This window comes from Suncus etruscus, chromosome 4, assembly GCF_024139225.1.
Source record: "Suncus etruscus isolate mSunEtr1 chromosome 4, mSunEtr1.pri.cur, whole genome shotgun sequence".
NCBI lineage: Eukaryota > Metazoa > Chordata > Mammalia > Eulipotyphla > Soricidae > Suncus > Suncus etruscus.
The window spans coordinates 127,351,187-127,361,818 of record NC_064851.1 but is presented as its reverse complement, the minus strand read 5'-3'; positions in this window follow the sequence as shown (position 1 = coordinate 127,361,818).

Below are 10,632 nucleotides of genomic sequence, written 5' to 3'. Positions count from 1 at the left end.
AGGTTTTTAAACTTTTTTCACACATAACCCTTTTATACCTGAAAAAATTCATATAATTCTGCATAGGTAAAATAAGTATGCAAGTAAAATATTTACTGATAATAAATTATTTTAAAATAATTTTGTGGGACCAGAGTGATAGCATTTGTCTTGCAGATGTCTGCCCAAGATGAACCTCAATTCGATCCCCCATGTTCCATTTGGTCCTTCATGCCAGAAGCTATTTCTGAGCACATGGCCAGGAGTAACCCCTGAGCATCACTGGGTGTGGCCCAAAGAGCAAAAATAAATAATTTTGTGATTTTATGATTTATGGTCCATAGTTTAATGAGCTAACACATTGATATTTAACCTTATGCCATATAGATTACACAATAAAAATGAAGCATTGGGAGGCTGAGCACTCTTCTTTTATTGTTTTTATTTTGGGGGGCCACACCCAGAAGTGCTTAAGAATTATTCTAGACTCTGCTCAGGTGTCAGTCCTGGTGGGCTCGTGGAATCATATATGTATAATGCTGTGGATGAAATCTGGGTCAATCCTATGAAAGGTGAGTGTCCTACAAACTGTACTATTGCTCAAGCCCTAGATTTCTTCTCTTTTTCTTTCCCCTCTCATACCCTTCCCTTTCCCCTTTCCTTCCCTTCCCTTCTCCTTCCTTCCCCTCTCCTTCCCTGCTGTTCCTTCCTTCTTTTCTCCTCCCCTGCCCTTCCTTCCCCTCCTCTTTACTTTCCTACCTCTTCTATCATCTTCCATCTCTTTCTCTCCCTCCCGTTTCTTTTCTTCACCTCCTCTCCTCTCTCTTCTCCCCTCCTCTATACTCCCCTTCCCTCTCTTCTTCTTACCACTCTGTTCTCCCCTTCCCCCCTTCCCCCATCGAGCATTATGCAGGGATTACTCCTAGAGAAATTCAGGGGATCATAAGGAATTCTGGGGTGAAACTTGGATTGGATACATGGAAGGCAAATATCCTACCCTCTGTACTCTGATACAAGAATTATTTTTGACCATTTCTCAGTTGTTAATTCCAAGAAGCCATTACAAATTTTATTTGAGGATCATTCATCTCCCAAAAGATCATTAGAGGTTTTAGGAGATTATTCATTCTTCTCTGACAGAAATGCAAAGGCTACACATTCCTTATATAAACCAAACATGGTGGTGAAAAATATCTCTCTTCAAACAACCAATAATAATCGACTTTGAATTGAATGATAACTTTGACAAACTCCCAAACTTTCTCACACACAGGCACATGAGTGCCTGCCCTTAATAAATTTAACTCACCAGTATGATCAATTGGTATAATCATTAAATAATAATAATAATATAGCATATATAATATATAACATATAATACAGCAAAATATAGCATGTAGCATGTATAATATATAATATAATATAAATTTAATATTGCATATATTATTATAAATAATAATATAGCATATAGCTTTTAAGAATGTCATTTATTCTAAAACACTACTTGACATTTTTATTTTCATGTGGTATTTTTAATAGTTTAGGGTACAAACATTTGTCTTTTAACATTTTTACCATCTTATTGAGATACTAGATTCCCAGTACTACTAATATACTTTTTAAATATTATTCATGCATACATCACTCCAACTCCACACTCACCATCAAAGTGAAGAAAGCTAATCTTTATTATGTTTTTGTTTGTCACTATAAAATGTATATAAGTTTAGTTCCACATAAAATCATTTAAATATAAATGCTACAACTTCTTATTCCAATGAATGTGTTTTCTCTAAGTGTAATGTACAAGAACATAATGTATCTTTTTAAGTGAAATAAAATCTTTGAAGACATTTACTTGGAGAAATTTGAGGGGGGGGTAAGAGAAAGATGAATGTTTAAGAGAGAACATTCTCCTGAGAACTCCCGAGAACTTTTCTCCTGAGGAGAAAAGGTGAGAATACAGTTCTCAGATTGATTCATTGGCTAACCTCCAAGGTGGAGATTGAGAAAACACATAATGACTTTGCACCCAAAACTGAACTTGTCATCCACCATTATTTTAGAAGACTTTGTTACCTTTGAACTCAAGATCTGACCCACAAAGACTGGGAGAGATGGCAGTAAAAGAAGGAAGCTTATTCAGTTACCAGCATGCTGGGGCCACAACTCTCCCAGGTGGTGATGGTCTAGATGGGATTTCCAAGCCCTTTTTATAGGGCTGCTGCTAGGGCTTCAAGCTAGGGGCAAAACTATAGGTAGGTTCTTAGCATATATTGCATCAGCCAGGTTTAAACTGGTTGGCTGAAATAGTAGAGGAGGAACTCGAGCACCGGTCTGGCACCCACAACCTTGGTGTGCAGTTACATAAGGTTTATCACTTGCAGGCCCCTAGGCATTGCTAGTTTATCTAGCTATCCTAGTATGTGCCCTTGAATTTCCTAGAACTGACTGTGATTATGTCTGTAGCAAAGCTAGGTTAAGAAGTGGAACACATAGTTAATTCTAAACCAAACTTAGTACTAAACTTATATTCTAACAACTTCATTATTCTCTAAGGTCATGTTTACTCAGTATCTTGAATAAATAACTCAATGTATACACTTTTTCAAAACTATGTCACAAATCACAATGCCTAGATAATATAGAATATTATTATTTATCATAGTCTTATCTTCCTCAATTCACATTATTGTTTTATGGTATTGTCTTTTGCTACTTTATAGAATGTTAATTTTCCCACAGTAAACATTAATAAGTTTTAAATGACATACACTATTTATATTATATATCGCATAAGGTTTGCTGTTGCTGTGATATTTTCTTCTTTAATTATGGAGCAACGCTCAGTTTTGGCACTAGACTTTGTGATCATAATAGAGCTTAGGATTCTGAAGCTTATTAATGAATAAATAACTTGATATTATAAAAATAAATAATTTACATGTCTCTGATTGTATGAGGAAATTGTGTCAGATGTCCAGTCCCAGCCCAGCATACCTCAAGTAAACTGGAGTTAATGGTTCCTGAGCAAAACAGGGCTAATAGTTGGGAACCTGCAGAGATGAACTCACCAGCAAATTATCAAAAGTTCTTTCCAACAGTAACCCAAAAGCTAGAGAAGAGGCTGTAAAACTATATAAGGCTGTCAGCTGGGCAAGGATATTTTGTGTAATTCTGGTTACAGAGGAGGTCCTGAGGAATACTAGTTCTGCGAATGTGCTGGACTCATTTTTTTGTTTTCTTTGTGTTCTGGGCCACTGGACCAAATTAATCAGGGAGAAGTGGCAATGCCACAGGTTGTGAGGCTGTGCTTTTTCCTGAAAAGTGGAACAAAACTATTATTCTTCCTGTCATCTTTTGCTGCTTGTTTTTCCAATCACAAAACAAGCAAAATGAAGTTGATTAGCATGCCTGACACCCAGTAAAAAGTAAGTGTAGGATTCAGTTTATTTGGTGTAGGGTACTTATCTGAGACCCACCCATTTCTGGGAGGGGTCTTGGGAACCGGATAATAGGTGTGACTTTAATTGCAAGACCCGGCCCATTCCTGGGAGGGGTCTTGAAATAGGTAAATAAACCCGGAAGCCAGGAGATTAGGGTCTTTTGCCTTTTGGCCCTGTTGGGCTCTCGGAGGGAGATGGCTGAAAAAGAATAAGACGCAGGGCAAGCCTAGAATGGCTAAATGCTTGAAAGGTTATGAGTAGGCCACACACACGTGGTGGCTAGGGCCTAAATAAAGATGATTCTTCCTGAAGCCTGCGTGTGAGTAAGTGATTTCACCTGGGCCTGGAACTCACCGGCTGCATGGGGGATGAAGCCATGTGGCTGGGGCCTAGGCACAAAGGCCTCCATCCATCGCCATCCAGCCCCATCCTTAATTATTTAACACAACAATTTGGGACTCTTAATCTCTGTTCACCTGGGCTTGAAAGGAAATGTAATCACCTGGAAGAGTCTCACGGAGTAGATGAGCCCATGGAAACACCTCAGCTCACTTAAGGAATGTGGAGTCAAATTGGCATCTGGAAACATTTGTAATGTTCAATCCAGACCCTCCATTATCTGATGCCTGTAGGAAGAGTAATCAAGGAGTTGGCCATGGTTAGGTATCTGAGAATTCTATCTGTGAGGCCTTCACCTGGACTTTGAAAGGGAGGAGTATGTGATGCTAAAATGAACTGCCCCAAAGTTCCCACTAACATCTGAGGTAAAATACTATCTTTAAATGACTGGAGGTCATTCTGAATTTCCTGCTATTTACCAAGGTCAGCATTTCCAGCATGGAAATATAAAGCAAGGTTGATAAATATCACATGAGCTAAAATTCAGCATTTTGCATTTAACTTAATGCTGGTACTGTCTTCCTGGCTTGTAAAGCACATTTTTCGGGTGCAGTGAGCATTGTTCTCTGAAGTTAAGAGAGTCATGGCAGGGAAGCTGAAATATTTGTGGGAGTGATAGTATGGGTATGAAATACAGCAGCTTAACAGACACCAAAAAGGGGGAGCATCTAGATATAAGGCAGGGATCTCAATCTCAATTTACCTGGGGCCGCAGGAGGCAAAGTCGGGGTGAGGCAGGGCTGATTAAGGAATTTCACAAAAAAAGTCCTCAACTATCATTATTAACAGTTTTAATTATTTCTTCTGAACGTGAATAGAACATTGAGTGAAGATCATGAGCAGTTCTTCTGAACATGGCATCTTTTGCCTATTCCTTGCTGCCAGAGACTTGACAGCGCTTCTTCTCACAAATCTGAACCACATTTGGCCTTAGAGAGGAAGTAGCTGAGACCCTCAGTATGGCTTGAAGATGATCATCATTAAGTCTAGACCTGTACTTTGTCTTATTGAAGTTCAATGTGGAGAATAACTTTTCACACAAATATGTGCTCCCAAAAAGGCACATGGTGCGCTTGAACATTCAGGAAAGTTCAGGGAAGCTGGGGGGCAATTCTCTCAAAAATTGCCCATGCATGTCTACTTTTCCACTAATCTCCCTGAACTTGGCTTTGAGATCAGAGTTGCATTGCAGGTCAATGAGCTCCATTTGAAGCACAGGAGGGGCATCTTGCACATCAAAGGAAAAGGGGTCCACAAAAATTTGGAAAGTGGCTCTGTGCTTTTTGAAGTCTGCAACTGTGTAATCAAATTCCTTCTCTAGCTTAAAAATAGCATCAACATATTTCTCACCACTGAATGGTATGCCTGAATCCACAAGTTCCTTGCATGCTGTGAAATGGCAAATGTTTGTCTGAGAAAGCTGGGATTTCCATAACACAATTTTTGTGGAGAATGCTCTCACATTATCATAGGTAGCACTGAGAAGCTGCCCCGGGACTTGTAACATCTTGTTGAGTACATTCAGCTTATGTGTGATGTCAACAAGAAAGCTAAGTCCATGAGCCATTTGTGATCACTCAACTCAGAAACAGCATTCCCATCCTTCTCCATGAAGGCTTTCACTTCTCTTAACTCAAAAAATCTTTTCAGGACATTTCCCTGCTGAGCCAACATACCTCAGTGAAATAGAGTACATCTCCATATTCTGACTCCATTTCCTCTAAAAAAGCACAGAACCTCCTGTGCTTTAAGCCCCTGGATCTGATTTGGTTGATGCATTTCACAACAACAGACATCACATTGTCACATGGCAGGCATTTACTGCAAAGGGCCTGCTGATAGATAATGCAGTGAAGAGCAATGGTCTTCTCTACATCCTCCTCTTCAAGTTTTTTCTTTGAACAAGTGCCACCAGTCCATTTTTCCTCCCTGTCATCAATGGCGCTCCATTGGTAATTATTCCAACAAACCTCTTCCATGGCAAACCTGCATTCTCAATGGCACCACAGATGCCAAAATATCTCATTAGCGGTGGTCTGGCCATGCATTGGAATTATTGTGAGCAGCTCCTTTGTCAATTCAAAATTGCAATCAACACCACGGACATAAATTGTGAGCTCTGCAGTGTCTGTTATATCTGTGCCCTCCTCAAGAACAACAGAGTATGCATCAAAACATTTGGCTTTCTCACACAGTTGATGATAAATGTCACTTGACATGTCAGAAATGCGCTCTGTCACAGTGTTGGCAGAAAGGTTGATTTTGCTAACCTGACATTTTTTTTTCAAGACAGATAATACTTGCAACCCGTAACATGCATTTTTTAACAAACTCTCCTTCTGTGAATGGTTTCCCTGCCTTAGCAATCATCTAACTAACCATGTAACTAACTTCGACTGATGCAACATTCTCTTTGGTTGCTTTCTTGAAGAAATCTTGTTGCCTCATTAGACATGCTTTAAGACTGGCAACCTGCTTGGCTCTCTCATTTCCTTGATATTTTGCACATTCCTCAGCATGTTTAGTTGAATAATGGTGTTTCAAGTTGTATTCCTTGTGCACTGCAACTTTCTCTGAGCAAATAAGACATGTGGGGATGCCCCGTGCTCAACAAAGAAATACCGTGTCTCCCACTTTTCCTGAAATTGTCTGTGCTCATCATCAATCTTTCTCTTCACTGCAGGCTTTGATGAAGTCATGATGAAGGTATGACAAAATCTAATTCTGTAATAAACTTCTCTCCCTTAGGCCTACGATAAAGCAAGGGACAGCGGGCAGAAGCAGTGGAAATGATGTCTGCGCTAGGCACATAGTATTCACAGTTATTCGCTTACTGAATATTCACAGTAAAAAATCGCATTATTAAGAAAACTTCACAAAAAATCGCATTAAACATTTGCATATCCCGAACGGAACTGCTTGGGGAATGCAAATGTTTAATGCAATTGTTTTTTACTAATGCAATTTTTATTGCGATTATTCGGTAAGCGAATAATCGCGAATACTGCAATATTTGAAGGCTGCCTGAGGGCCACAAAATGTTGTACTGAGGGCCCGCGGGCCACGAGTTTGAGACCCCTGATATAAGGGGATGAATGGAGCAGAAGAGTGATGGGAGACAAAGGATAAGATGGTTAAAAGTTCAGAGTTTAAATCCCTCACTTTCTCTCTCTCCCTATCTTTCCCTCCCTTTCTTCCTCTCCCTCTTACTCCTTTCTTACACCCTTTCACTCTGTTCTCCCTCTCTCCTTCCCCCTTTCCCTCTCTCACTCTCTCTCTCCTCCTCACTCTCACACTCGTGGCACTCAGGGGTTACTCCTGGCTCTCTGCTCAGAAATCGCTCCTGGCAGGCATCGGGGACAATATTGGATGCCAAGATTCAAACCACCCTTGGTCCAGGGTTGGCCACTTGCAAGGCAAAGGTCCTACCGATGTTCTAACTCTCAGGCACCTATCTGGTTAATTTTAATTGGAGGATGGAGTGATTATTCACTTTTTTAAGTGGGATTAGTTGAAAATTGTGCTGCCTATCTTTGGGTTTTCAGCTTTCAAGTCTGAAGATGGATCCCTATTCTCTAACGTCAGTGGAATGGCTACTTAAGATATGAGTAGGTATGTCGTGGTCCCCCAAGCACTACTGGCTTCAGTCCTGGAAGCCCTCAGCACTGGGGTTTCTGGCACTAAGGGACCCAAGAAGCACTGTGTCCTTAAACCCTGCCTTGAACCACTGACTGACTTTTCAGATTGAGAAACAGTGATGGGGCCCCTGGGCTTCCTGAGTATCACTTGGGAATCTCTCTTCAGGGCCTTGCAAAAAATGTATCTTTTCAATGTTTTGGTTAGTTTGGCCATTTTGAGTGTTAATTCTTCTAATTCATGAACATGATATTAAAATGCATACATTTAGAGTGAACACTGCAGTGATCACATTACATATTGTGGAATGAGTACTGCACAGTAATTCACAGATATCCATCACCTCACAAAGTTACCTTTTACTTTGATGCTCTCGTCAGTACATGTTCTCACAGTAAATGTCTAGAACACAAATATAGTACTTGATTATAGCTGACATATTACATTAGATCTGCAGAACTCCTTTACCTTGTAAATATATATATTGGTTTTTGGGCCACACCCGTCCGTGCTCAGGGGTTGCTATCTGCTCAGAAATAGCTCCTGGCAGGCATGGGGGACCATATGGGACACCAGGATTCGAACCAACCACCTTTGGTCTTGGATCGGTTGCTTGCAAGGCAAACGCCGCTGTGCTATCTCTCTGGCCCCTTACCTTGTATATCTTAAACTTTATAAGTGTAGCTGGCATTTTTTAATATCTCCTACCCATCATCTGCTAATAACATGTTGCTCTTTGCTTTCAGGAGCTCTACTGTTTTTAATTCCACATGTACAATCGATTATACAATATTTATGTTTAACTTATTAATCATAGTATCTTCTGCATCTATTCTTGTAATCATAAGTAATTTGTTGGGGTGATTTGACGGTTTGGGTTTGCTTTGTGCTTAGGAGTGACTTCAATCATATATGTTGTCCATGATTAAACAGGATTAGCCACATACAAGGCAAATGTCTCACACCCTATCTCTCTGGCCCAATATTTCTTGGCAATCACATTTTCATTCTGTATGTTTATTAAACATCTAATATTCACTTCCTCTTCTCCAAATTTTCCTTCCATATGTCCATAGGTAAATAATTTCCTGATCTCTATTATGATAAAGCTGTCCTAAGTGTAAGGGTACAAATGTATTTGAAGGTTAGGATTTATTTCCTTTTGAATATATATATATATATATATATACTCACTTTTGACTATATATATATATATATATATATATATATATATATAGTCAAAAGTGAGTTTGGGGAACACATAGCAAATTAATTGTTAACTTTGTGAAGAGCTTCCACATTGTGTTGAGTAGTGGCTGTACTAATTTGTCTTAGTACCAAAAATGTATCATGAGTTCCTTTTCTCCATATCCTGAAAATAATTGTGACCTTTGATTTTTTTCATTATGACAATAGCTATTCTAAAAAATGTGAAGCAATACCTCCTTATGTAATTTGCATTTACATGATTTGTGAGGTTGGGTATTATTTCATACTCCTATTGGCTATTTGTCTGTCTTTTGAAAATGTCTACTTAGGATGAACATTGAACGTTTAATGATCAATTTAAATAGCTTGAGTTTTGGTTTTTGATTTTTTTGTTATTTCTCTTATCTAGTCCTTATATATTTTTCCTATAGTATATGTATATTTTTCAAATATGCATTTCTTTCCCATTTAATAGATAGCCTTTCCTCTCTGTTGACATTTTTTAGTTGCTGTATAAAATCTTGCTTTATATAATGCATTTTTTTCTATTTCTGCTTATTTCTTTTGAATTTCCAAGCAGTCATAAGGGCCCAACAGGCACTTTGGGCCAAGCCTGATTAAATCAATATCAGCACCTGAAGATGCAGCATTGATCCAGTCCTACATTGCGGGGTTCACGCAGTTCCAGAGATTGAATATGCATGCAAGGTATCTGCTCCTGGCACATGCTCCTCTTAATAGACCTCTATACTTTAAGTTTCCCTACATTGCCCTCTAATAATTTTGCAGTTTCAAATACTATGTTTAAATCTCCAGTCCATTTTTAATTTTTATCAGGTACCAAGTAAAGATCTTATTTCTTTTTTGTGTCCATGGATATTAAGTTTTCTGCATCAATTTAACTAATGTTCCCTCCTTGGTTGTATGAAGATGACACCATTATCATAGGTCAATTGACTTTAAGTATGTAAAAGTATTTCTGAATGAACTATTCAATTTTACATGTCTTTTTGTAATACCACTACATAGCTTTTTTTCTACAGTTTTTCTAAAACATGCCTCACAATGCCTTTAGCTTTGCTCTTTGTGCTTAAAATTACTTTGGATACTTGAAATCGTTTGTAATTTCATATGCTTTTAGAATTGTTTCTTTTCTGTTCTCCTCTAAAAAATGTCATTGATTTTAATGCATTGAATGTGTAGATTGCACTAGCTATTGTGGATATTTTAACATTATCCTCCCTCAAATCTATTGGTTTATAAAGTCACAGTGTATTTTTAATATGTTGATTTTGTTATCTGCAATGTACTGAATTCATTTATAAGCATTACCAAATTTTTGGTGGCTATGTTCAATTTTTTTTTAAATGAAGGAAACAGTTTACCTTCTTTTGTTATAATTTCTTTCTTTCCCATCTATTTTCTCTGAATAGTACTTGAAGTAATAAATTAATTATAGTGACAAGAATAGTCAACCTTGACTTGTTTCTGATCTTAAAAGAAAATCTTTTACCTTTTAACATTTGATAGGTTAGCTTTGGCATTGTCAGATATAGTGAAATGTTAAGCTACTTTTTTCAGAGACTAGTTTATTGAGCTTTTATTATGAAAGAAATTATTTTAAGTAATGTTCTGTATTAATATGATCCCCATTTCTTACTTTTTTGATATACATTTATTAATTTCCATAGGTTGAAGCATCCTAGAGAAAAAATACCACTTGATCATTTAATAACTTTCTTATTCTATTAAATATTTTTCAGCATTGTAAGGAATTTATTGTCAAGGTAATGATATCTAAACACATAGTTGAATAAAGTTGAAGTTCACTGATGACATAAGACTAAATATCAATGATGTTAATAAAATATGTATATATCTTTCCCTTTTATAGGTATATATGCTGAAATTATTAGTATAAAGTTTGATGAATTTGTATTTTAAAACAAATATGAAATAGAAC